Source organism: Hippopotamus amphibius, chromosome 4 (assembly GCF_030028045.1).
Source record: "Hippopotamus amphibius kiboko isolate mHipAmp2 chromosome 4, mHipAmp2.hap2, whole genome shotgun sequence".
NCBI lineage: Eukaryota > Metazoa > Chordata > Mammalia > Artiodactyla > Hippopotamidae > Hippopotamus > Hippopotamus amphibius.
The window spans coordinates 131,119,141-131,146,240 of NC_080189.1; the positions used below are offsets into that span (position 1 = coordinate 131,119,141).

At 41.1% G+C, this 27,100-nt stretch overlaps 1 protein-coding gene across 1 annotated transcript in view; it reads right to left on the reverse strand.

The window, feature by feature from the left end:
• The window catches only part of ST8SIA6 (ST8 alpha-N-acetyl-neuraminide alpha-2,8-sialyltransferase 6), a 139,411-nt gene that overhangs the window by 9,685 nt on the left and 102,626 nt on the right, over window positions 1-27,100 (reverse strand). The window lies entirely within an intron of this gene.

The window sequence follows — 27,100 nt, forward strand, 5'->3', positions numbered from 1 at the left end:
CATTAAGGTAAATTTCACACATATGTACTGGGAATTCCCTGGGGAGGTCCAGTGGTTAGGACTCTGTGCTTCCTAACAGGGAGTCTGGGTTCCATCCCTGGTTGGGGAATTAAGATCCCATAAACCATGCGGTGGGGTAAAAAAAAAAATTCACAAATACAAACTGTTTATGTTCATGTTTTAATATACACACATATTGGGCAATCATCACCATAACCAAGCTAATCAACATATTCATCACCTCGCATAGTTACCTTTTTCTTTTCATTTTCTTCTTTTTTTTTTTTTTATGGTAAGAATACTTGAGATTTACCCTCAGCAAATTTCAAGCATGCAATACAACATTGCTAACCATAACTATACTGCTGTGTGTTAACAGAGTGAATTTTTAAGTGATGTGAATTTAAAGTTGCCATTCTTTACAGAAAGCCCAGGAAAATGTAATTTACTACCAAGCTATATTTCGAAACTATTCCTATGGAGTGAAACCTTATTGTCAGAATGCAGACCCAGAAAGGTCCTTCCAGGGGTTGTCTGAGTTTGCCCCCAACCTCTGGCAGGTGAATCTAGGACCACTCAGAATTTACATATTGCTTACGTAATTCTCTGAGGATACAGATCCCATAACATCTCTTGATGATTATTCCAGAGTTTAATCAATTTTGAAGTCAAGAGACTCTCTGATTTGCACAACTGAACTCTCTTCCCTTAGACCCTCTTCCCTGGTTAGTTTTTCATAGAATCTCTCCACAAAAAAAACACTTCAGAATGTAACTGAAAATGGTAATCATCAAACAGAACTTGAACCTTTTCAATTTTGAAGGATTTAGAGAATTTCCTCTTCTCCTCTCTCAGATTTTCTCCCTAAGACCAGTTTTTTTCATTAAAGTCACCTTGTTCGTCTTTAAACCTTTACTTCTTTCTCCATCTTACTTAAAAATATATATTAAAGTTGGATCCCACCATAGCACAAGGAACAGTGACTCTTCAGCAGACAGAGCTGATTGCAGTCAGTACTGACACCTTAAATTCCTTACTGGTCCTTCCCCATCGCACATTTCTTTTATTGGTTTTTAGTCCTGCAGGGTATACTTTTACGTATGTTCCTACTGAACTTGGTTCTTTTGAAAGAATACAATGCTCTAATCTGTCACGGTCATTGTGAATTCTATTCCAGTCTTTGTGAATTCCAATAATTCTCAGGGTATGAAAAGTCAGTGCGGGGATATTATTTGTACCCTAAAAATCAAGATTTTCAAATTAGTTCTTATCAGTTAGCTTATATTATTAAAATAGTACATTATTTGAATGCTATCACCTGCTTATTATTTCTCTTTGTATTTCAGAACTTACCATTTCTAATAGCTCATGGAGACTAACAAAAGACACAATTGAAATGATGAGTAGTCAAAAATATGATACTATTTTTAATTATAAATTTAATTTCCTAACAATTCATGTGGCGTATTGCAAACTCAGAACTCCTTATGTATTTATTGTTGAGAAAGGCAATGGAATAGATTCTCATTTACCTTTTACAAGTAACTTAATTTCTCTAAGGATATTTGGTGATTGAAAGAATACTGCATCACACAAAAAAACCACTAAACAAAGTACCCTTTGTGGGTTTTTAAATAGTTTTTTTCTGGGAATTCCCTGGTCGTCTCATGGTTAGGACTCGGCACTTTCATTGCTGTGGTCCTGGGTTCAATCCCTGGGCACGGACTGAGATTCTGCAAGCTGTGTGGTGTGAACAAAATTTTTTAAAAAATAGTTTCTTCCTGAAATTATATTTTCCATTATTATACTATAAAATTTTCAAACCTACAGGAAAGTGAAAAGAATTAGACAATGAGCACTTGAATAATGACCAGCTAAACTCTACAAGTAATTTTTTACTATATTTGCCTTATTGTGTATTTATCCATCAATTCATTTTTGCTGTTATAATTATTGCAATTCAAAGTAAATTACAGGTATCAGTATACTTCACCCCTAAATACTGCAGCATGTATATCATTATTTTGTACTTTGGGGTAAATTTACATACAATAAAATCCTAAGTGCATTCAATGAGTTTTGAGAAGTGCATAGATCCCTGTAATCCTGTCCCCTATCGAGATACAGAATATTATCAACCCCACCAGATAATTCTCTCAAATCCCTTCCCAGGCTACCTCCAGCCCTTCCCCACCTCAAGGCAACCATTTTTGTGATTTTTTTAAAATTAATTTATTTATTGGCTGCGTTGGGTCTTCGTTGCTGCACGCGGGCTTTCTCTAGTTGTGGTGAGCAGAGGCTACTCCTTGTTGCGGTGTGCAGGCTTCTCGTGGTGGCTTCTCTTGTTGCGGAGCATGGGCTCTAGGCACACGGTCTTTACTAGTTGCAGCATATGGGTTCAGTATCTGTGGCACACAGGCTTAGTTGCTTCATGGCACGTGGGATCTCCTTGGGCCAGGGATCGAACCCGTGTTCCCTGCATTGGCAGGTGGATTCTTAACCACTGTGCCACCGGGGAAGTCCCTGGAATTATTTTTTACCAAAAATTAGTTTTGCCTATTCTGGAATCTATATAAACAGAATCATATCCCATATATGCTTTTGTGTAAGGCTTCTTTCACTTGGCATAAATGTTTTTGCAATTCACGTATGCTGCTGTGTATACTGGTAACCTGTTCCTTTTCATTGCTATAGTGCTGCACTGTCTGAATGTACCAGAATCGATTTAGCCATCCCCCTTTGCACTTTTAAAGAAATCACTAGCAAAAAATCAATGTTAAATACCTAATCACTCCTAATAACTTCCCAGGAAAAACATTAAAATAATTATCCAAAATGTCATTTCTGCAGTCTGTGTTGGGTCACTGACTAACCGAACATTTTAAGGCTTTATAGTCAGTGGCAGAATTACCAATTTATGCTTTTTCTCACTTCCCAGTTCTTCCACGTGATAAAGATCCCAATAATAGCTAGTGTTAGCATGGAGCTGAGATGCTTAGGACAAAAAAAAGAAAAACAAAATGGAATTTTATTTCTGTTATTCCATTTCCCATCATCCCTAAAAACAGAGTCAATTCTAATCCTTGGTGACTCCAAAGTCAACTAGATGTGCTTGCAACACTAGGCATGGCAATCTCCCCCTTCTTGTGTAAAAAGAACAAGAGACATTAAGAAATGAAGGACACTCTTGGTATTGACTAGATATGATGGCGAATTTTACCTGTCAACTGAGGCACGTCAATGCCCAGAGATCTGGTAAAACTATTTCTGGGGGTGTGCGTGAGGGTATTTCAGAAAGGAATTAGCATTTGACTCAGTAGATGGAGTCAAAAATCTCACCCTTCCCAATGCATAGTAAATATCCAACCAGATCAGCATTCACAAACCTCACCCTGGTAAAGCACTGTATACTAGCCAGGGCATTTTCACACCTATTATGACATCTGATTCTGCAACAACCAGGGAGGTAGAAAATGTAAGTATTCCCATTTTAGAGATGGGAAAACTGGAGTCAAGAGGGCTTACGTGATGGGACCAAGGCACCCAGGTTGCTAGTGACTCCAGCTTTTGTCTTTCGACATTCACTTCTCTGAAGTTTACACTAGCTTATGTTGAGTGGGTAATACTCTCATTTGAGTTTCTTCCTTTAGGGTGCTTTCCATAATGGCACCAAACAACACAGCGGTTCCCAAAATAATTCTGGTAGCACCCCATTGAAAACTTGTCCAGACATACCTCAAAGGCTGAAAAAAATTTTACATGTGACACATCAAACCCTCTCTATAACTGAGACATTCAAAGCTCTTGTTTTACTTGGAGGGTGTACATGGTCCCTGATGGATGGGATCAAGGTTGTCAAGTGGTCCAGACAATGTGTCCCAGGATTTAATGGAAAAGAAACCCCTGGCTTGATGATGATCTAATCCTAGCTGTGTCACACCTTCAGCAACTTCCTCCACGCAATCCAGTTCCAAAAGGAAATCTACTCCCTTCCACCCCCAGGAAAAGAATGGGGGCCCTCTGTACTGCACTGATTTCCAGAACTGGGAAGAGTTCACATCCTTTCAAAAGAGCTTAACTCTCAAGAAGTAGGATGGTCCTGGGAGAACCTGGCTTAATACTTTTAGCCTCGACCTATAAAGACAGAAGCTCAAAATGTCCAAAGTCATCTTTGCATCACAGTTGGTCTAATGAAATAGCAATGTTTCTGAGAAAGAGATTTTTGTTCAAACTGCAGAAATTCCTTTTTCTTTTCTACCTTAGGTGCTGAGAGTTTCCCTGGTTTTTATCTTTGCTTTTTTGTTTTTTGGTTTTCTTCTGATTCATCTCAAGTTCCAGGTCAAAATTCTTCTTCAGTTCTAAACAGGATGCTTCCCGGATTTCCATGAAATGTTAATGACGGCTTAAGGCTGGCAGTGTACAAGACACTGCAGGACACTCTGAATACTAAACACCTAAGTGTCCCAGCCCAGGGCTCCCAGGCCTCTCTTCTGTTTATCAAACTCCTCATACTCCCTAATGAGACGTGGGGCAGTCCGCATGAGGCAGAGGCTAAAGGCACTTTCCAAGTATTAATAAAGAGCTGCCTTCTTCTGGCATCCATTCCCTGAGATTCTAATGAGGGTCCTAGGAAAGGGGGTTTTAAAACATAAGCACCTGCGCAAATTCAAGGGACTTACTCATCATCCTGTAATTTCTAACATGGCCACATTTCTTTACCTTCACTGAAACCACAACATACCTAGGCCAAGCAAAACACCAACCGCCTCTTTCCTGTGGATGCTCTCTTTTCTGCCTTTCTTCTGTCCCCACCCCACATTATATAACTTATTGATGGACCAATCATAACAACATCAAATATTTAGTGTCTTCTCCCTATGTGGTAAATATTTTACCTATATTATCTCCGTTAGGCTATACAATAACCCTACAAAATAGGTACCATTGATATTCATCTTCTAACTGAGGACAACTCGAGCTTGTAAATGGTAAGTCAGTCACGTAGCACACATGTATTCACTCATGAATTCATTCATTCATTCAATTTATCTAGCACCTCGGCAGGCACTGAGCACTGTGCTGTCTACACATTGGTGATCAAACTAAGCATCGTCTCTGCCTTTGTGCTCTTTATGATCTTCATGAGTCAAATGTCCTTGTTTGAACCACCGTATCTTACTACCCAAAAGATTCTTCATGGAATCTACAAGTTCAAAATCGAAAGCACACTTACAAAAAATAAGAGGGTTCAATGGGTTCAAAGGGCCTTCTCTATCGTGTAGGTGTTGATGTCACATCATGTACAAGACCCCAGCCCAGCCTCTGTACACGGTCATCACACCCCAGTGACCACACTGGACCCTGTGTGAGTCTGTGTGTTTGCACAGGGGCCTGTGTGTACAGCTCTGTGGTGCAGAGGCCTGGGGCAGAGGGGAGAGGAAGAATAATTTGGTGTTGGAAGGTGAGAATAAGTCATCCCTGGTCATAAGCTGTTTAAGGAGTAAGATTCCCAGGTTTTAAACTGACTTGGTATAACTCAGCAGTGATCACTGGCTTACTAAAAAATCTCAATATACTGCACTAGACCCCCCCCCCCAAAAAAAAAATCCCAATGTGGACTGGACAATATCAGGAAAAGAACAGTGCCTAGGAGGAGAGGGGAGAGATACATCGTACTCTGTGATGCTCAAACCACACTCACTGTCCACATTCATCCAAATCCAAGATCTGGGCTGACCCCGCGGACAGGAGCCCAGGGGAAGCTGTTCTATCCAAACCTGGGGTATCTGGGCTCAGCGCCCCAGAGGAAGCAAAGTTTAAGCTAAAAACCAAAAGATGAATAAAGAGAGTCAGGCAAGGAAAGAGAGGGGGAGGACACGGAGAAGCAGAAAAGGGGGAAAGTGAAAGCTGAGAGGAGAAAAAACACGGAGCACACAGAATGCTGAAAGGACCTCTGTCTGGCCCAGGAAGTAGAGTCCGAGGTGGAGAACACTGCAGAACTGCACCACGACAAGTCTCAGAAGCAAGACACGGCAAACAATTCAGCTTACCTCTATGGGAAAGGATGAGTCACTGAAGGTCTAGTTATGGCAGTGACACAATGAGATCTGTATTTTACAGTGGTCCCCTGGCTTCAGTGGGGAGACAGATGTGGGGGGTGGGTCTGAATAAGCTGGTGTGATCAGTTGGGAGGATACAGCAGTGACCCAGTATTGGAGATGGTCTCCAAAGACAGTCACCATCGATTCCCCATGCATGCATGGCGCTCCTCACATCAAGAAGTGAAATCTAAAGCTCCTTCCCTCCTTGGGCTGAATTTCATGACTGCTGGAACCAAGAGAACACAGCACAAGTGGCATTCTGGGTCATAAAAAGTATTGGGGCTTCCACTTGTGTCTCTTGGAACATTCGATCTCTGGACAGGGAATCCAGCCACCATGCTGTAAGAAGCACAGGTCACACTCAGAGGCTCCTTTGCAGGTGCTGTAGCTGGCGGCCCTTGCTGAGCTCCTACAAGGGCCAATGTCAACTGCCAGCTGTGGGAGACAGCCATTGTGGAGGTCCAGCCCAGCCACCACCAGACTACAAGCCATGCGAGAGCGTGAAAACCACCGATGAAGAGTCCTCCAGCTCAGCCCAGCGAGCCAGCGGAACAGTGAGAGAATATGAAACCATTGCCTAAGTCATCAAGTTGTTTGGTTTGGTTTGGTTTGGTTTTTGGCCGTGCTGCAAGGCATGTGGGATCTTAGTTCCCCGACCAGGGATGGAACCCATGCCCCCTACAGTGGAAGCGCAGAGTGTTAACCACTGGACTGCCAGGGAAGTTCCAAATCATCAAGTTTTGGGGCAGTTTATTATGCAGCAATAGATAACCAGAACACCAGTTAAGAGATAATTAGAGCAGCTCTATCAGTTAGGGCTCTCCAGAGAAACAGAAGCAAAAGTCTATCAATACCTACCTATCTATCTAGATTTATTTATTTTAGCAAACTGGCCCACACAGTTGTGCGGGCTGTCAAGTCTATAACCTGCAGGGCAGGCTGGTGGGCTGGAAACTTGGCAGGTGTTTTCGGCAGCCCTGAAGCAGAATTTCTTCTCTTCTGGGAAACCTCAGTTTTTGCCCGTAAGGACATCATCTGACAGGAGGAGGCCCACCCACATTATCAAGGGTCATCGCCTTTATTTCAAGTCAACTGATGGCAGATGTTAACCACACCCTTCCAACGATGCCTAGATTCCCATTTGATTAAATAACTGGGTACTAGAGCCTAGTAAGGGCTACACAGACACACAAAATTAACCATCACGGTAACCCAGACCCAAGTTGTGGTGGAGGAGAGAGAGAAGGAAATGGCTTTGATATGAAACCGTTAAAGTCTGGTGATGAACCACCATGGGCTCTGAAGGGACGATATCAAGGGTGAGACACAAGTTTCTGATTGGGGCCACTTGGAGGGGGCGGTGCCTTCCCAACACAGGGAGCAGCTTAAACAAAAGCAGGGTGGGGGCAGGGGGCATGGCCTTTTCATAACGTGGTATTGTAGTGACCTGTTACTGACTTCATTCATCCCAAGTCTCACAAGGAGAAAATGAGATCACACGGCAGCAGTGGAATGAGAAGTTAGGTTGTGAAAAAGCAGAGAGACTCAACCATCTGGCTGGCTCCAGAGGCCGTCCTGATCGGGTACAACGCTGTGAGCAAACTCACCTCCCCAAGTCTGTCCCAGGGCCCCATCGCGAGACCAGGTCCTGATTTTCAAAAATTGTTCCATTAAAGTCAACAGCCAATTACGTAAGTGTGGAAGACACAAGTTCTAAAAATACAGAATCAGCTGTTAAGATGAATGTTAAGATTCAGAATATATTTTTCTTTGCAGATCCAAAAAAAAAAAAAAAAAAAAATACAGGTCACTGCCTTTATTATTCAACAGGTGAAGAAAATGCGAAGAAGTCATTCCTTTCTACTTCTATTCAGTTAGATATTTTGGAGAGGGAGAAAAAAAAAGGAGTAAGAAACTTTTTTTTCTTTTGTAGACACTGTCTGGCCACATATTTAGGATCCTGAAGTAACACTCTGAACCCTGTGAAGACAGACCTTTACCATTACCAGGCTGAATCAATCTTACGCGTAACTGCACCAGCGTGCTGTTCTGTGAAGCATTTCCTCAGGAAAATCTTCCCCATATATTTTGTGTTGACACTACTTTCTTTTACAAAAGGTCTCATTATTTCACGATCTTTAAACTTACCAAACCAAGTCCTAATCGTGTGCTTCAGTGACAAGCGATGCGTGTGTCTGCCAAAGGGCTCCTTCGGATGGGAGCTGCCATCCTGCACAGATGGAAGGACAGGTAGGAGGCTGGTTCTGCTTCTGGTCATTTCATGAGCTTGATTCATGTGGACAAATGGGCCGCACGTGCTCCCAGCGGCCACCGCAGCCACTCACCTCTCAGGCTCTCTTCCAGGTCAGCCCCCGTGGCTCACCAAGGAAGTCATCATCTTCTACTTTTTTGGCTTCAGCCCCAAACTCAGCTTCTGCTTCTGCCTGGCCTCTGGGACCTGGGCACTTACTTGCTAGCTTTTGGCCTCGGGTTTCCCTCCACACCTGACTTTTCATCTCTGTCCTCAGGCTTCACTCAACAGAGGAGAATTATCCATCCCACCCTGAGCTTGCCAGGGGAGGGGAGGGTTCGGGTTAGGGTTAGGGTTTGGGTTAGGGTTACAGTTCGGGTTTAGTCCCCACTGGGAGGTGAAGTAATCTGGGGAAAGAACGGGATGTGGAACTTTGTGCTCTGCCTAGAATAAGGCTGGTTAATTTTCAGGCAACTCAGAGTCATTCCTTGTTGGACCACAGGGCGTGCTGCCAAACACGATTTGACCCGCTGTCTTGAAAGGGACAGACAAGCCCCAGATGGTTCCTATAAAGATAAGTCCTTTTCTACTGGGAATAATGCACAGGAAGACTGCAACCTAGGAAGCTGAAGCTTCATATTTTCTGCTCTGTGCGACCCATTTTCCATCATGAAAAGACCAAAGGAAATTTAAGGAGAACACACCACATAGAAAGTGCTGGTTCTTATCAAATGGATAGTGTAATTCCGACAAAATGCATCACAAAAGCAAAAGTGGGGCTTACAAATGCTCACATGTCTCTCTAGGCAGTGGACTGGACCTGAAACAGTTTCACCGCTACTCATGGACTTGCGGTCTTTATTACAGATGCCAAGGTATAAACTATTTTTAGTAAAATATTAATTGTAAGCTAGGAAAATGATATTAAACTGACAGTAATAATAACAGTGATCAAGTATTGAGACTTTAACATATAATGGACTCTGTACTGAACATTTTACATATTGAATACTCATAAAAACTCATGCAGGAAGGTATGACTCATCTCCATCAAACCAATAAAGACAGTGGCTGGAAGTGACTCAGCCTAATGACAATGATGCCACAAACAATCCACTGCCCAGGTGCCTCCTGTCCAAGGTAAAATGGTCCCTAGTGGGAGCTCAGCATTCACAGGGAGATCAAATACAACATAAAATCAACGACTGTGGAAAACAAACAAAAGATCAATAAAATAAGACCCATGAAGCCAATGTGAAGCTGAGCCTACGCTCTGAGCCAAGAAACCAGACCATGCTTTCCAACTCCTGAGCCCTGACTCATTTTAGAACCATCTAGAAAGATTCTCAGTTCTTCCTATTGAAAATGGCTCCCCATCATTATTCTGCACTGTTAGAATACATGGGAGGAGAAGAATCAAGATGGCAGAGTAGGAGGACGTGCGCTCACTCCCTCTTGCAAGAGCACTGGAATTACAACTAACTGCTGAACAACCACCGACAGAAAGACTCTGGAACTCACCAAAAAAAACCACCCCACATCCAGAGACAAAGGAGAAACTGCAGTGAGATGGTAGGAGGGGCACAATCGTGTTAAAATCAAATCCCATAAATGCTGGGTGGGTGACTCACAAGCTGGAGAACAGTTATACTGCAGAAGTCCTGAGGGTTCTGAGCCCGTCAGGCTTCCTAACCTGGTGGTCCAGCAATGGGAGGAGGAATCCCCAGAGAATCAGACTTTGAAAGCCAGTGGGATTTGATTGCAGGACCTCCACAGGACTAGGGGAAACGGAGACTCTACTCTTGGAGGGCACACAAAAAAGTGTGCTCACCAGGACCCAGGGGGAAGGAGCAGTAACCCCATAGGAGACCGAACCAGACCTACCCTGCTGGTGTTGGAGGGTTGCCTGCAGAGGTTGGGGGCAGCTGTGGCTCACCGAGGAGACAGGGGCACTGGCAGCAGGGGTTCTGGGAAGTGCTCAATGGCGTGAGCCCTCCCAGAGTCCACCATTAGCTCCACCAAAGAGCCTGTAAGCTCCAGTGCTGGGTTGCCTCAGGCCAAATGACCACCAGGGTGGGAACACAGCCCCACCCATTGGCAGAGAAGGAAATTAAAGTGTCACTGAGCTCCACCCACCAAATCATATTAAAGTCTTACTGAGCTCCACCCACCCAGCCCAACCCATCATCAGTCCCTCCCATCAGGAAGCACCCATGAGCCTCCTAGACAGCTTGCACCACAAGAGGGCAGACAGCAGTATCAAGCAGTATCAGCAGTATTTCATCTTGTGGAACTGAAAACCACAGCCACAGAAAGACATAGAAAATGAAAAGGTCAAAGACTTTGTACCAGATGAAGGGACAAGATAGAACACCAGAAAAACAACTAAATGAAGAAGAGATAGGCACTCTTCTGGAAAAAGAATTCAGAATAATGATGGTGAAGATGATCCAGGACTTTGAAAAAAGATTGGATGCAAAGATCGAAAAGTTGCAAGAAAAGTTTACCAAAGACCTAGAAGAATTAAAGAGCAAACAATCAGAGATATGCAACACAATAGCTGATATGAAAAATACACGAGAAGGAACCAATAGCAGATTAACTGAGGCAGAAGGACGAATAAGTGACCTGGAAGACAGAATAGTGATAATCACTGATGCAGAAAAGAATAAAGAAAAAAGAATGAAAAGAACTGAAGACAGCCTAAGGGACCTCTGGGACAATGTTAAATGCACCAACATTCGCATTATAGGGGTCCCAGAAGGAGAAGAGAGAGAGAAAGGACCTGAGAAAATACTGGAAGAGATTATAGTTGAAAACTTCCCTAACATGGGAAAGGAAATAGCTACCCAAGTCCAGGAAGCACAGAGAATCCCAGGAGGGTTAAATCCAAGGAGAAACACGCCAAGACATGTAGTAGTCAAATTGACAAAAATTAAAGACAGAGAAAAGTTCTTAAAAGCAACAAGAGAAACATGACAAATAACATACAAGGGAACTCCCATCAGGTTAACAGCTGATTTCTCAGCAGAATCTCTACAGACCAGAAGGGAGTGGCACGATATAGTTAGAGTGATGAAAGGGAAGAACCTACAACCAAGAATACTCTACCTAGCAAGGATCTCATTCAGATTTGAGGGAGAATTCAAAAGCTTTACAGACAAGCAACAGCTAAGAGAATTCAGCACCACCAAACCAGCCCTACAACAAATGCTAAAGGAACTTCTCTAAGCGGGAAACATAAAAGAAGAAAAGGACCTACAGAAACAAAAACAAAACAATTAAGAAAATGGTAATAGGAACATACATATTGATAATTACCTTGAATGTAAATGGACTAAATGGACCAACCAAAAGACACAGACTGGCTGAATGGATACAAAAACAAGACCCATATATATGCTGTCTACAAGAGACCCACTTCAGACCTAGGGACACATACAGACTGAAAGTGAGGGGATGGAAAAAGATATTCCATGCAAATGGAACTCAAAAGAAAGCTGGAGTAGTGATATTCATATCAGATAAAATAGACTTTAAAATAAAAAATGTTACAAGAGACAGGAAAGGACACTACATAAAGACTGAGGGATCAATCCAAGAAGAAGAGATAACAATTATAAATATACATGCACCCAATATAGGAGCACCTCAATACATAAGGCAAATGCTAACAACTATGAAAGAGGAAATCGACAGTAACACAATCATAGTGGGGGACTTTAACACCCCACTTACACCAATGGACAGATCAAAACAGAGAAAATTAATAAGGAAACACAGCTTTAAATGACACAATAAATCAGCTTGATTTAATAGATATCTATAGGACATTACATCCAAAAACAGCAGATTACACATTTAGAGAAGAGCTAACACCCATCCTTCTCAAACTCTTCCAAAACATTGCAGAGGAAGGAACACTCCCAAACTCATTTTATGAAGCCACCATCACCCTGTTACCAAAACCAGACAAAGACACTACAAAAAAAGAAAACTACAGACCAATATCAATGATGAATTTAGATGCAAAAATCCTCAACAAAATACTAGCCAACAGAATCCAACAACACATTAAAAAGATCATCCACCATGATCAAGTGGAGTTCATCCCTTGAATGCAAGGATTCTTCAATATATGCAAATCAATCAACGTGATACACCATATTAACACACTGAAGGATAAAAACCACATGATCATCCCAATAGATGCAGAAAAAGATTTGACAAAATTCAACACCCATTTATGATAAAAACTCTCCAGAAGGTGGGCATAGAGGGAACCTACCTCAACATAATAAAGGCCATATATGACAAACCCACAGCAAACATCATTCTCAATGGTGAAAAACTGCAAGCACTCCCTCTAAGATCAGGAACAAGACAAGGATGTCCACTCTCGCCAATACCATTCAACATAGTTTTGGAAGTCCTTGGAACAGCAATCAGAGAAGAAAAAGAAATAAAAGGAATCCAAATTAGAAAAGAAGAAGTAAAACTGTCACTGTTTGCAGATGACATGATGCTATACACAGAAAATCCTAAAGATGCCACCAGAAAACTACTTGAGTTAATCAATGAATTTGGTAAAGTTGCAGAAATCTCTTGCATTTCTATAAACCAACAATGAAAGATCAGAAAGAGAAATTAAGGAAACAATTCCATTCACCATTGCAACAAAAAGAATAAAATACCTAGGAATAAACCTAACCAAGGAGGTAAAAGACCTGTACTCAGAAAACTGTAAGACACTAATGAAAGAAATCAAAGAAGACACAAACAGATGGAGGGACATACCATGTTCTTGGATTGGAAGAATCAACATTGTGAAAATGACTATATTACTGAAAGCAATTTACAGATTCAATGCAATCCCCATCAAATTACCAATGGCATTTTTCACAGAACTAGAACAAGAAATTTTACGATTTGTATGGAAATGCAAAAGACCCCGAAGAGCCAAATCAATCTTGAGAAGGAAAGACAGAGTTGGTGGAATCAGGCTTCCTGACTTCAGGGTATAGTACAAGGCTACAGTGATCAAGACAGTATGGTACTGGCACAAAAACAGAAATAGAGATCAATGGAACAGGATAGAAAGCCCAGAGATAAACTACGGTCAACAAATCTATGACAAAGGAGGCAAGGATATACAATGGAGAAAAGGCAGCCTCTTCAATAAGTGGTGCTGGGAAAACTGGACAGCTACATGTAAAAGAATGAAATTAGAACACTTCCTAACACCATACACAAAAATAAACTCAAAATGGATAAAAGACCTAAATGTAAGGCCAGACACTATAAAACTCCTACAGGAAAACATAGGAAGAACACTCTTCGACATAAATAACAGCAAGATCTTTTTTGACCCACCCCCTAGAATAATGGAAATAAAAACAAAAATAAATAAGTGGGACCTAATGAAACTTCAAAGCTTCTGCACAGCAAAGGAAACTATAAGCAAGATGAAAAGACAACCCTCAGAATGAGAATAAATATTTGCAAATGAATCAACAGACAAAGGATTAATCTCCAAAATATATAAACAGTTTATCCAGCTCAATATCAAGAAAACAAACAACCCAATCAAAAAATGGGCAGAAGACCTACATAGGCATTTCTCCAAAGAAGACATACGGATGGCCAAGAGGCACATGCAAAGCTGCTCAACATCACTAATGATTAGAGAAATGCAAATCAAAACGACAATGAGGTATCACCTCACACCGGTTAGAATGGGCATCATCAGAGAATCTACAAATGCTGGAGAGGGTGTGGAGAAAAAAGAATGCTCTTGCATTGCTGGTGGGAATGTAAATTGATACAGCCACTATGGAAAACAGTATGGAGGTTCCTTGCAAAACTAAAAATAGAACTACCATATGACCCAGCAATCCCACTGCTGGGCATATGCCCAGAGAACACCATAATTCAAAAAGACACATGCACTCCCATGTTCATTGCAGCACTATTTACAATAGCCAGGACATGGAAGCAACCTAAATGTCCATCAACAGATGAATGGATAAAGAAGATGTGGTACATACATACAATGGAATATTACTCAGCTGTAAAAACAATGAAACTGGGACATTTTTAGAGACATGGATGGACCTAGTGACTGTCATACAGAGTGAAGTGAGTCAGAGAAAAACAAATATTGTATATTAACACATATATGTGGACTATAGAAAAATGGTACAAATCAACCAGTCTGCAAGGTAGAAATAGAGACACAGATGTAGAGAACAAACATATGGACACCAAGTGGGGAAAGCGGGGAGGGTTGGGGGTGGGGAATGAATTGGGAGATTGGGATACCAAATTGTACACACTAAATACATGCAGTTTATTGTAAAAAATAAAAAAATAAAAAGTTAAAAAATTAAAATAAATAAATAAATGACCCCCCCCCCAAAAAAAAAAAAAAAGAATACATGGTAACCAGGGCTATAAATTAATCCCACATGCAAAATGGAAATCCAGACTCACGATCAGTGTTATGAAGGGGAATCTTATCATGGGATAGCAGCAGTGACTCCATCGGGGTGTTCAGGGAAGGTCTTCCTGAAGAAGAGATGATGGATTTGGGATCTGAAAGGTTAGGGCACATGAACAGGGGTGGGTGTGGGGGGCAGAAGGGACAGAACTGTGAAGACTCCGCGGCTGAAGCGAGTATCAAACATCTGATGAGGCAGAAGATCAACACAGTGGAGCACAAAGAGCCAGGGGGAGTACGATGTGAGGTGAGGCTGGGGAAGTAGGTAGTGGTCAGGTCATATAGGGCCAGGGGAGTTTAGTCTTAGTTTTGAATGCAAACTGCAACCTCCCCAAACAATAACAACAACAACAACAACAACAACAAAACCCAATGGATTCCAAACAGGTTGAGGCAGGGCAGGAGTGGTGGAAGTGAGCTGTGGCCACAATCACCCAATTTCCATTTCAAAAAACCCATCCAAAGAAGATGTGGTACATACACATACACAGTGGAATATTACTCGGCCATAAACAGGAATGAAATCATGCCATCTGCAGCAACATGGATGGACCCAGAGATTATCATACTGAGTGAGTGAGTCAGAAAGAGAAAGACAAATATCACATGATATCACTTATATGTGGAATCTAATTTTTTAAAAAATGATACAAATGAACTTATTTACAAAACAGAAACAGATGCACAGATTTCAAAGACAAATCTAGGGTTATCAAAGGGGAAACATGGTGGGGGGGGATAAACTAGGAGCTTGGGATTAACATGCACACACTACTATTTATAAAATAGATAACCAATAAGGACCTACTGTATAGCACAGGGAACTCTACTCAATATTCTGTAATAACCTATGTGGGTAAAGAATCTGAAAAAGAGTGGGTATATATATATGTATAACAGATTCATTTTGCTGTATAGCAGAAACTAACACAACATTGTAAATCAACTATATTCCAATAATTTTTTTTTCTAAGAAGCCATCCGGCTACTGTATAGAGAATGGAGGAGAAGGGCACCAGCATGGTGGATGATGACCAGGGTGAAGCTCACTGCAATAATCCAAAGGAGAAACAGTGATGAAGCAAACAGAGTCCCCAACCATCGTCAGCCACGGAGTGTCTGCCATGCACCAGCAAAGATTCCCACACGCTAGAGAGACATTTCTAAAACACAAAAAATACTCGAGGATGAGGAGGAAGGAGCTAAAAGAACAAATGGAGTGACACAGAAACCCAGGGTTAGAATCTTTGAAGGAGCGAGGAATGGTCTATCATTTCCAAATCCTGGTGAGAAGGGAGAGGTCAAACAAAATGCAAACAGAAATGCCTTTTGAATTTAGCACGTGGGGTCACTGCTGATACTGTTGTCATTAAAGTGTGGGTGGAAGACAGAGTGAATATAGACAGCTCTTTCCAGGGTCTGGTTGTGTAGTGGAGGAGAAAGAGTCTTTGGATAAGAAGTGAAATGAAGACTCAAATCAAGATGGCATGTGTCAAAATACTGTGATTTTAGGATCAACTGGCTCACAATGAATGTACATTTCACACTAAAAAATAGATTATCAAAAATACAATAATCTAAGAATTCCACTGATTCACAGGGATTTGAAAGGCATGAAAACCTTCTGTTTCAGCTCCAACAGATCAGAAGAATTAAGGGCTTTAAATAGACAGTACCTCTTTTTAGCAACATGCTTATACCTAAATTAAAACAGAACCACCCATGAGATTAAACTAGCCTCCCAGAACACTGGGAGAAACTCCAGCAACCCAGAGGGCATCTGTTATTAGTCTGTGGGATTATCAGGTTGGCATCACACTGAAAAGTACGATGGGAGAATTGATAGCCAACCCTGGTTCAGGTTAACTCATGATACTACTCACACAGAGTGTTACCTTCAAATTCCTGGCTCTCTCACAAAATTAGGAAGGTGGGATGGCCTAGACATTTAGAATTAGAAAGTCAGACATTGGTGATTGTCCTTAATGATCCAGTTAGATACAGAATGGGAGGCATGGCGTACAGAAAAGCCACCCCATTCATCACTCACACTGTAATGTGAATTTGTACATCCCATGGCAGGGGTGGTCTGGCACACAGAGAGTACAGTTTTGAGGAAGGATGAGGGGGAAAACATTTGGGAACATGGAAACTTGACATTGCATGGTGTCCTTAGACTCCTGAGGCATCACACTAAGAAGCACGAGAGAAATGAGGAAGGAACTGGGATATTTTACAGAAGATCAAAAAAGGAGGGTGGAGAGAAACCCAGACACCTGACCCAGAGTTGGATGTTCAATACATTTTGAAATATATATGAAATATACAGGAAATGAACATTTCACATACTTCACAATTTTAGCTTTACCTCAACCCACTCAAAGTTCTGTTTCATAACGTGGCAGCCACTGGAAAATCCAAGAGGGTATGTGATTCCCTGTTCAGCATGGGATTCACACAAGTTTCAGGCTAAGGAAGAGAATGGATAAAGGCCAAATTCCATCCTCATCTCAGATGACTGAGTTTTTCTCTTATATGTGTATGCTGATACTTTGAAGTTTATGAAAGATCCGCTCATCTATTTTAGTAGAATATAAGTAAACCAAGGTAAATAAAATATGAAAGACTATGACTGTCAAAGCAAAGGACAGGAACTCCACTGAAATGTCAACTCAGAAGTGAAGGAGATCATGTTGAAACACTGGAGAAAGAGCTATATGTTTACAAGAACACTGCACCAGTGTTTAAAGAATGCAATGTACCAATGAAGACACCTCAAGCAATGTAACAAGGGACAGAGGGTTTGAAAGGCAGGGTGGTCTAGAAGAAGACTTCTCTGACCTAGGAGCATAAAGCAATATGGTTAATATCAAGTACAACTTGGGAGATACGTTTTTGAAATAAAATTTAGAAGATCAGTGAATCCCATGTTCCCTGATGCATTTTTATGGCAAAATTTATATTCTGAAGACTAAGAGAGGAACTAGTCCCTAAATGTGCAAGAGCCAGTTTCTATTATTAAACACTGCAGGCGTAATGACATGGTGTGGTTTTTGTTGCTTCTCTAAATGCACAGGCAAGCTGTATGGCATGACAAACAGAAAATGATATGACAGGATATTAACACTGAAAAATGGTCTCGAGGCAGGGGAAACGAGGGAAAGAAGCTTTTTCAATCTGACAACTGACCCAAAACACCTATCATAAAGTGCAAACATCTTCTTAAATTAAAAAAAAATTGTATTGCTTTGAGCTGTCATTATAGTCACCCTGTATGAGTCGTAAGCAGAAGACACTTAAAGGGTATGAGGAGAGAGAGAAAAGAGGTTCAGAAAAATGAACATGGTTTTGTATAATCAAAAGAAGCCTCTGATAGAGATGACTTTTGCTTCTCTCCAAAACATCTGTGCTACAAAATAAGATACCTGGGACTTAATAATGTAAAGCGTTGATTGAATGAAAAAAAAAAAAAGGGTAAGCTTACCACATGCTAACCAAAATCTAACCATAGCTATTGCTTTTGGAGATACATTTTAGAAAATAGTTGAAAGCTTTGCTGGTTAAACTAAGGTTGGTTGCTCAGTTTTATGATTTTTTGAAAAATACTGATTAACTTACCCACCTATTTATTTGCATAATTTATATCCTTTCACATAGCTAAATCATTAAATGTGTCATATGGTAAAAAAATTAACATGTGATACACAGTCTTTAAGTTTCATTTGGGTTTAATACTGTATTTTGTCCAAGGAGCTCAAACAAAAATGAAAGCAACACATTTGCTATTATTTTAGAAATATCAAGGAACTTACTAAGACAGCAATGGAATCTTTTCTTATATATCCAACATAAAGAAACATAAAGTTATTTTCAAGAAATTTTAATCTAACCAAACCCGAGGGGATAATTTGAGATTTAATAAAATTGCTACCATGTAACAGTTATCTGTAATAAAGTAATCAGGCATAAAATACCTGTTTTACAAGTAATTTGAAAGGCATTCATTTGCATGACTCTTAAACATGTGCATTTATATAATAGCACCATTTTCTGCCACTAGGTTTTCAGTAAATATGTGATTGATAACATTCAGTCATTTTTGGATTCAAATTCACATCTATGAAACACAGGGATGTCTAAAGAAATCAAATGGTACTAGAGGATCCAAAATAAACCAAAAACAAAGTAATCGTATGACTAATTTTGGGGGAAAAAAAGTGAAAGTAAAATAAAAATTAAGCACTGTTGCTTGTATACCTGTTAGCTTTCTGTAATTGACTACACAAATGAATACAGTTCTTTTACATTAGAAAACGATTCATGAAAGCTAATGCAGTAATTACCATGCAAATTACCTAGGGAATCTAAGACTGATTATTGAAGCCCAAAGATCTTCTGCTGGGTTAAAACGTGCTTACCAAAAGTTTCCAGAGCGTCACAAAAGCATTTTCAAGGGTGAAGTAGAGGAAGTGGAGAAAGAGGAGTAGGATGCATATCATACCATATTTAACTTAAATTTAAGTATTTCGATGTTATTGTAATAGGGAAGAACACATCTGACTCCATATTGGATCTATTTCTTTTACTTTAACCTTTGTATTCTATTGCTTTTGCTACAGCTTCAGTAAAGGGATGTAAAAGTATGGCCCATCTCTAGGAACCCTGCCTCCCACGCCTGTACCTTAAGCTAAAAATACCTTTGTTTAGCTCACAGGAAACATCCTGACCAGGCTCACCTGTGAGTGGTTGCAGGAAAACAGAAATTAACACAACCCCTCCAGAGTCTGGCTGGAACCAGGAAATACTTGCAACCAGGCAATACTTATCATCTTTCTTATTTTACCTCCTCACCTCCCCTTCCCTTCTGTGTCCTATAGAAGAAACTAGCATCCAAACCCAGGCAAGATGGTTCTTTGGGACACTAGTCCACCATCTTCTCAGTCTGCTGGCTTTCCAAATAAAGATGCTCTTCCTTGCCCCAGCAACTCATCTCTCAATTTACTGTCCTGTCATATGGCAAGCAGAACAACCTCGGACTTGGTAACATTATTCTCAAATACCCGAGCATCCTGCTCAAGCGAATCCACCCATTTCTAAAAATGAGAGGGAGAGAGCGTGAAAAACAATACAGACCTTCCTCCCCTTACAATGGAATTACGCCAATAAACCCAACAGAAGTTTAAAATATCCTAAGTTGAAAATGCATTTAATACATCTAACCTGACAAACATCACAGCTTAGCCTTGCCTACCTCACATGTGCTCAGAACACTTAGATTAGGCTACAGTTGGGCAAATTCATCTATCACAAAGCCTCTTTTATAATAAAGTGTTGAATACCTTGTGTAATTTAGTGAATACAGGACTGAAGATGTCAAAGCAGGATGGTGGTCAGCGCGTGGACTGTTCTCACTTGTGATCACCAGGCTGCCCAGGAGCTGCCCAGCATCACGAGAGAGCAGCAGGCACGTACTGCTACCCTGGTGCATAGCTGTTAGCACACTGATGCCATCCCAGGCCTGTTCAGTTCCTTCTGCCCTTCCACGGACCCTACCAAGGGCTGTACTGGGGGTAAATCTCTTCTGTGTCCTCAAGAAATCAGACTCCATGTTAGATCTGTTTGTCTCACGTTAACCTTTGTATTCTATTGCTTTGGCTTTAAGTTTAGAATATTGCTTTATAGCCTGAAATATACCAGGATAGCCCATTCTGGAACCTCTGACCTTTAAAGGTATGACACTTTTCCATTCATTAAAGTTGCAGAACAAAGAGAACAAAGAATAACATTTGCCTTGTTGGAGGTTTACAGGAACATCACAACCTGACCTATGTGGACAGCTGCGAGAACAAAGGATTCTGGCACCAGGAAGTCTGCAATAACCAACAACACCCCCTTCCCTTTTAGTATAAAAGAAGCCTGAATTATAACTCAGACAAGATGATTTTTTGACAGACATGAGTCTGCCATCTTCTTGCTCCGCCGGCTTTCCAAATAAAGTCGTATTCCTTGCCTCAACACCTCATCTCTGATTCACTGGCCTGTTGTTGGGCAAGCAGAGTGAGCTTGGACTCAGTAACAAAGGGCTTTGTAGTTCATAAGTATTGTTAATCATCATTAGGTCCAGGTGGTTTCTGTGCTGTGTTAGTCTACAAACAATGATAAAGACCTTCACTGACCTATTTCTGGCACCCATGAGACGTAGCTCCCCATCATAAATCTTGACTTAGAAATGCACTCGCTGTCTACTAGCACATACCCCTATAACCCTAGGTTAACTATAAAATTGTCCCAAGGGCCCCTCGGAGATGCAGAGTGCAGCTGCACGTGCTCTGAATCACCAGCCGCCTGATCCTACCCTGTATGTAAGTTTCCATATAATAAACGGACCCACTGATTATGTGGAGCTGCCTGCCTCATTCTTCAATCTTAAGATACCTCCTCAGTTAGGTGGACACTTTTTGTTCCCTCTTGTCTTCAGACACTACAGAAAAGATCAAAATTCAAAATGTGAAGTACAGTCTCTAATGAATGCATATTGTTTTCTGCACCATCATAAAACCAAAAAATTGTTACGTCGACACATCATAAATTGAGGACTATTTCTAACTTCTTAAACTGAAATCCAGGCTAGATTTTCCACAAATTATTATACGTGTACCAACTTGTGCTTGGGGAAAGTAATTATAGTAGGAAAATTAATTAATGATTTTAAAAGCAGAAGGCAGACAGCTCGACATTCTTAACTTTGTACAGTTATACATAAATGAAATTACACGCCAAGGGAGAAAAAAGGGGGTAGGACGTTTTCAACTCTTACTCAAATCCCTCTTTAGAATCTTACAGAAATAACGATTCATAACTGAGGGACTTCCCTGGTGGTGCAGTGGTTAAGAATCTACCTGCCAGTGCAGGGGACATGGGTTCGAGCCCTGGTCTGGGAAGATCCCACATGCTGTGGAGCAACTAAGCCCATGTGCCACAACTACTGAGCCTGCACTCTAAAGCCCATGCTCCGCAACAAGAGAAGCAACTGCACTAAGAAGCCCGTGCACGGCAACAAAGAGTAGCCCCTGCTCACCACAACTAGAGAAGGCCTGCTTGCAGCAACAAAGACCCAACTCAGTCAAAAATAAATAAATAGATAAATAAATAAATAAATAATCTTTAAAAAAAAATTCATAACTGAAATCTACAATTAACTTAATTCATTAATTTAGAATTACAAGTAGGGATAAATCTGAGCTACAGCCACACCTAAACTTACAATAATCACGCTTGCAGGGAAGGTGAAACAATCAAATCCCAAAGCAAATAGAGCTTCAGGTCTGGAAGAGCTCTCAGAAATATTTCAGTCTACTCTGGAGCTCCCAGACTCCTTCAGAATCTGATGACAGTGAGGGATCTTTTCCCCAGAAACGTGCAAAATGTCACATACAATTTCAAGGGCTTCATGGAACCACCAAAATAGACCTCAGATGTTTCCAGGTAAAGGCTGAGGGAATTTAGGGACTCAAACCCCAGGCACAAGTTCACAGACTCACAATTAAATTACTGAATAACTAAAAGTGTAAGAATCTATGTAAAGAGGACAAAAACTGTTAAGTGGAAAAACATAAAGAGTGCTGAGAAGACAGGCTTTTGGAGGGCCACATTTCTCACATAACCTAGCTTTTACACTTTCTTTTCTGGGAGAGTCCATTTTCTCTCAGCACTTACATGTTCATCCCAGACCAAGGAAACATCTTCTGCATCTGGCTGCCCCAAAGTCATCTCAAACACAGCCTGCCCCAAATATGCTTCTCAAAAGCTATTTCCCCTTGAAATCTTTCTACTTGTCACTAGCACCACTATTATCTGAATCAACCAGACCCACATTTTCTCATGCGTCTTTAACTCTATTTTTCCTTCTCCTTCAATTAGAAAACTAGGAATCAATAAGCAACCAAGTCCTGCCCCTTCTCAGTCATGTACTGGGTACCATCTATGTGATGGTCACAGGGGATACAAAGATAAATAAAATACACCATCTCCACAAGGAGCTTGCAGTCAAGTGTCCCTTCCTTGATATTTCTGTACCTACCAGTAATGTTTTAAATATTTATTTACTTATTTTGGCTGTGCCAGGTCTTAGCTGCAGCACGTGGGATGTGTAGTTGTGGCATGCGGGCTTCTTAGTTGTGACATGTGGGCTACCAGTGATGTTGTAGCTCTTCATCATTCCACAGTCATCCTTCCACAACACAACCAGCCTCTGACTGCTCTGGTTTCCTTGGTCTATTCACTCCCACCTAAGACTCTAATTCACGTAACTTTCTGCTGACTGAATACATACCCTAAAATAACAGATCCACCATGTAATTCCTTTTCTGGCACTATCTGTCTTGGTTCCTGGTATTGACTGAAAACCTGTGGATTTTACTCTGATAATCAGAGCCCTGTATATCATCGGGCCGGCCCCTATCTACCTACAAGTATCCCCTGCATCCCAAGCACCCTCTAGGACAAGTTCACTGCAACAGTGAAGTGGGTCTCGAAACTTACTCACGTTTATTCCTGGTCCCATCACGCCTGGTCTCTCCCTCTCTTTCCACCCATCTTCAGAGCTGCAGCTCAAGTCCTGGCTTTTTCCACAAAGCATTTCAAGAAATTACATCCCACAGTGACCAAGCATCGATATATTACGGTATTTGTGTACGTCATTCATTTTTACATTAAATCATAAATATCCACACTTTTATTTCCTGTCTCTCTAAACTGTTTACCATTTCTTTGAAGTGAGTAAGAAAACCTTACATTTTCTTGTTGATTTTCAGGCATCCATTTATTGAATACATATTTATTAAGGTTCTACTTTGTGCTTGCACTGTGTCAGGCTTAAGCCTAGTGTGCTTTGACAGAGTAAACCCGAAACAAATATTTATTGATAAATAAAATGTATGCCCTTTCCTAGTAAGTAGCATATTTACTTAAGAAAAGCTCTTAAAAGCTCTCTGATTTTGAGATCCTGTGACCACAAATGTCCCATAATCTTCAAATAGCTCCTAGGTTTCAACTTCTGGGAGTTTCACCTATCAGGCTATAGCTGGATGTAGAATATACTCACTTGCTCATATTTTTCAGAATCTAATGTAACCTTTGTTATTCCTGCTAAAAGAATATTACCACCTGTCACTTTTCTTCAATTTGGTATAAATTGCTATAAATAAATAAAATAGAAAACTATTTAGCTACTTGACATCTGTAATAATAGGGGACATTTTTATAATGCCAGCTTTATAAACAAGCCAGAACCTCTCCAGATTTGGCCAGAGATACCAGTAAAAATTGAGGAAAATGGTTTATTATGATCTAATTGCACAGATTTCTGTTGAGGGTTTTTATAATTTAGTTTACAAATATGCCCATAAAAAGAACATTCCAATACAATAAATATTCAAGTAAATAAATAAATGTCATCATGACTGTTCTCTTGAATGACAACAAACAATAACTGTTATAGTCCTAGATGTTTACTTAAATTGGCCCTGAAGGAATAGACAGATCATTGGGTAATTGTCACGGTTCTGGATGCACTGTTTATACTGAGATGGTTCTAAGGGGAAAATGGCTGGTCTATCTGGGTACCATCCATCTATACAGCATCCATCCATCATCATTTGCACCTGTGACTTTCAGATACCTCTGGATTCCAAGAGACTCCTGATTTTTAGTGTGGGCGCGCACACACACACACACACACAAAAGAAGAGAGAAAAAAAAACTTTAAAAAGAATTCTCTTTTTAACTGAGCTAGACGTGTGTAAAAACTTGTAGAGATCATCCAAGACTGAGAAGGAGGCCACCTTCTTCCAGAGAGGATTTTCTTTTCTAGTATAGATATGTAGAAAGAACATTTATTGTGAGAGATTGGCTCACGGGATTATGGAGGATGAGAAATCCCATGATAGATGGCCTGCAAGCTGGAGGCTCAGGAAACCAGTGGTGTAGTGCTGGTCCAAATCCAAAGCCCGGGAACCAAGGGAGCCAATGGTGTAAATGCCAGTAAAAGTCCAAAGGCTACTGGCCAAGGAGAAGATGACTGTCCCAGCTCAGGCAGAGGAAGCACACTTGCCCTTCCTCTACCTTCTTGTTCTATTTGGGACCCTCCATGGATTAAATGACGCCCTGGGATTATTTTATTTTTATCAGGCATCTAGGCTAAGGGCAGATCTAAATCCAAGGCAGGATGGAAAAGACTTCAATTGGGCTTCAGTCATTTAGAGAACTGGCCTCTTCTAGGGTTTGCTGGAAGCACTGCTCTACATGTCTGCCTCTTCTCCATGCTTGTGCTTTTGCATCTAGCAAGTTCCTGGTGAGGAAAAGCAGCTCCATAGGCAGGTCTCTCATCCTTCAGCTTCTTTCTTCTTCTGGATCTTAGTCCTGGAAATTCCCCCTGCCTTGGGAGCTCTCCACTGTCTCAAAGAGGTGTTTCATACACTTTGTTTTGTTTGTATTATTCTCAGGTTTCCTCTGAATCCACTTTACAGGGACTTCCTTGGCGGCCCAGTGGTAGAGACTTCGCCTTCCATTGCAGGGGGTGCCGGTTCAATCCCTGCTTGGGGAGCTAACATCCCACATGCCTTGCAGCCACAAAACCAAAACAGAAGCAGTATTGTAACAAGTTCAATAAAGACTTTTAAAAAAATAAAATAAATCAACTTTACAGCCAGAAATGGAAGATCCTTTACCCCGACTTCAATTATCAGTGTCACTACTCATCTAGTCCTTCCAGCTAATTATCTGGGATTGATTGTCAATAGTTCAATACCTCCACAGCGCTCTTTCTTTTTTTGCCTACTCTCCGCTTGTAGAAAGGTCTCTCAAAAGCAGACTCTCCTGCTACTTATTGACCCTGTGATCGACTAGACTACAATTGCCTGTGCAACTTTCTATCTGGTCTTCCTGTCACGAGAATCTCTCAAATCTAGCCCTCAGTAGGACTGTATCTAAGTCCGTCGGAGCTGCTGTAACAGAATGCTGTAGACTGGGTGGCTTATATAAACAACAGAAATTTATTTTCACAGTTCTGGAGGCTGGCAGTCCCAGGTCAAGTGCCAGTAGAGTCAGTGTCTGGTGAGAATCCACTTCCAGGTTGTTAGACAGCCGTCTCCTTGCTGTGTCCTCACATGATGGAAGAGGTGAGAAAGCAGTCCGTGGTCTCTTTTATAAGGTCATGAATCCCATTCATGAAGGCTCCACTCTCATAATCCAATCACCTTCCACCTCCCAAAGGTCCCACCACCTCCAAATACTATCCAGTTGGTGATTAGATTTTTACTTTATGACTTTTGAGGGGACAGTCATAAATTAGTTCATTTCAGTCTATAGTGGACTATGTAGCATAAAATGTCCTGGAGATTAAACAGCTACACAGGAATCCCCCACTCTGAAATGCCAGTTAGGAAAGATGGAATCCTACTGGAGGTCATGACAACCATGTGTCTGCCCAGTGGAGGAAAGATGTTCACTTTCAGCTTTAACCCAACCAGGAAGTTTCTCCTTCACCCAATGGGAGCTGACCATAACCCATGTCCAATTGGCACCAGAATCAAAGGCAGTTGGTCCAGTGAGTCCAGCATATACTGACTGAAGGACCCTGCACACAGAAGAGCTGCCTTCCCACAGCAAAGGAAACCAAGCAGCACATACCTCTTAGAGAATCTCAGTGGAAAGCCAAGTCTCTTTAATAAGGTTTATAAAAGACTTGATACTTAAAAGTAAAATTTGAAAACAGGAACCAGTAAAGATAAAAACAGATTTCCGAACTGTAATAACCTAGCACAAGACAAAACTTGTGTTGATGTAAAGTAAAGAATCAGAATGTGGCAAAGAAAAGCAGAGTGATGTAGCCCAGGCAAGCACAGAGATACCTGGCCTGGCAGCATCCTATGAGCAGGTAATAGGAGGAACAGGTACCCAGGCACCCCTGTGGAGTATTGTTTTGACACAATTTATTTCTATCTAGGTGGGTTCCAAGCTACCCAAGCACAGGACAGCTCTGTATTCATCCACTGATAACCTGGTCTTGTCAGGCTGACGGCACCTTCCCAGGTTATTACCTAGAGCATCTCACACTCCTGAATGTTGTTGAGATTAAAACGCTAACGAGAAAAACTGGGAGGGAATATGCAGAAGAGAACATAGTTTTTTGTTCTAAAGTGATGACACCATAGTTGATTTTTTTTATTTCTATGTTTTCCAAATTTCCTT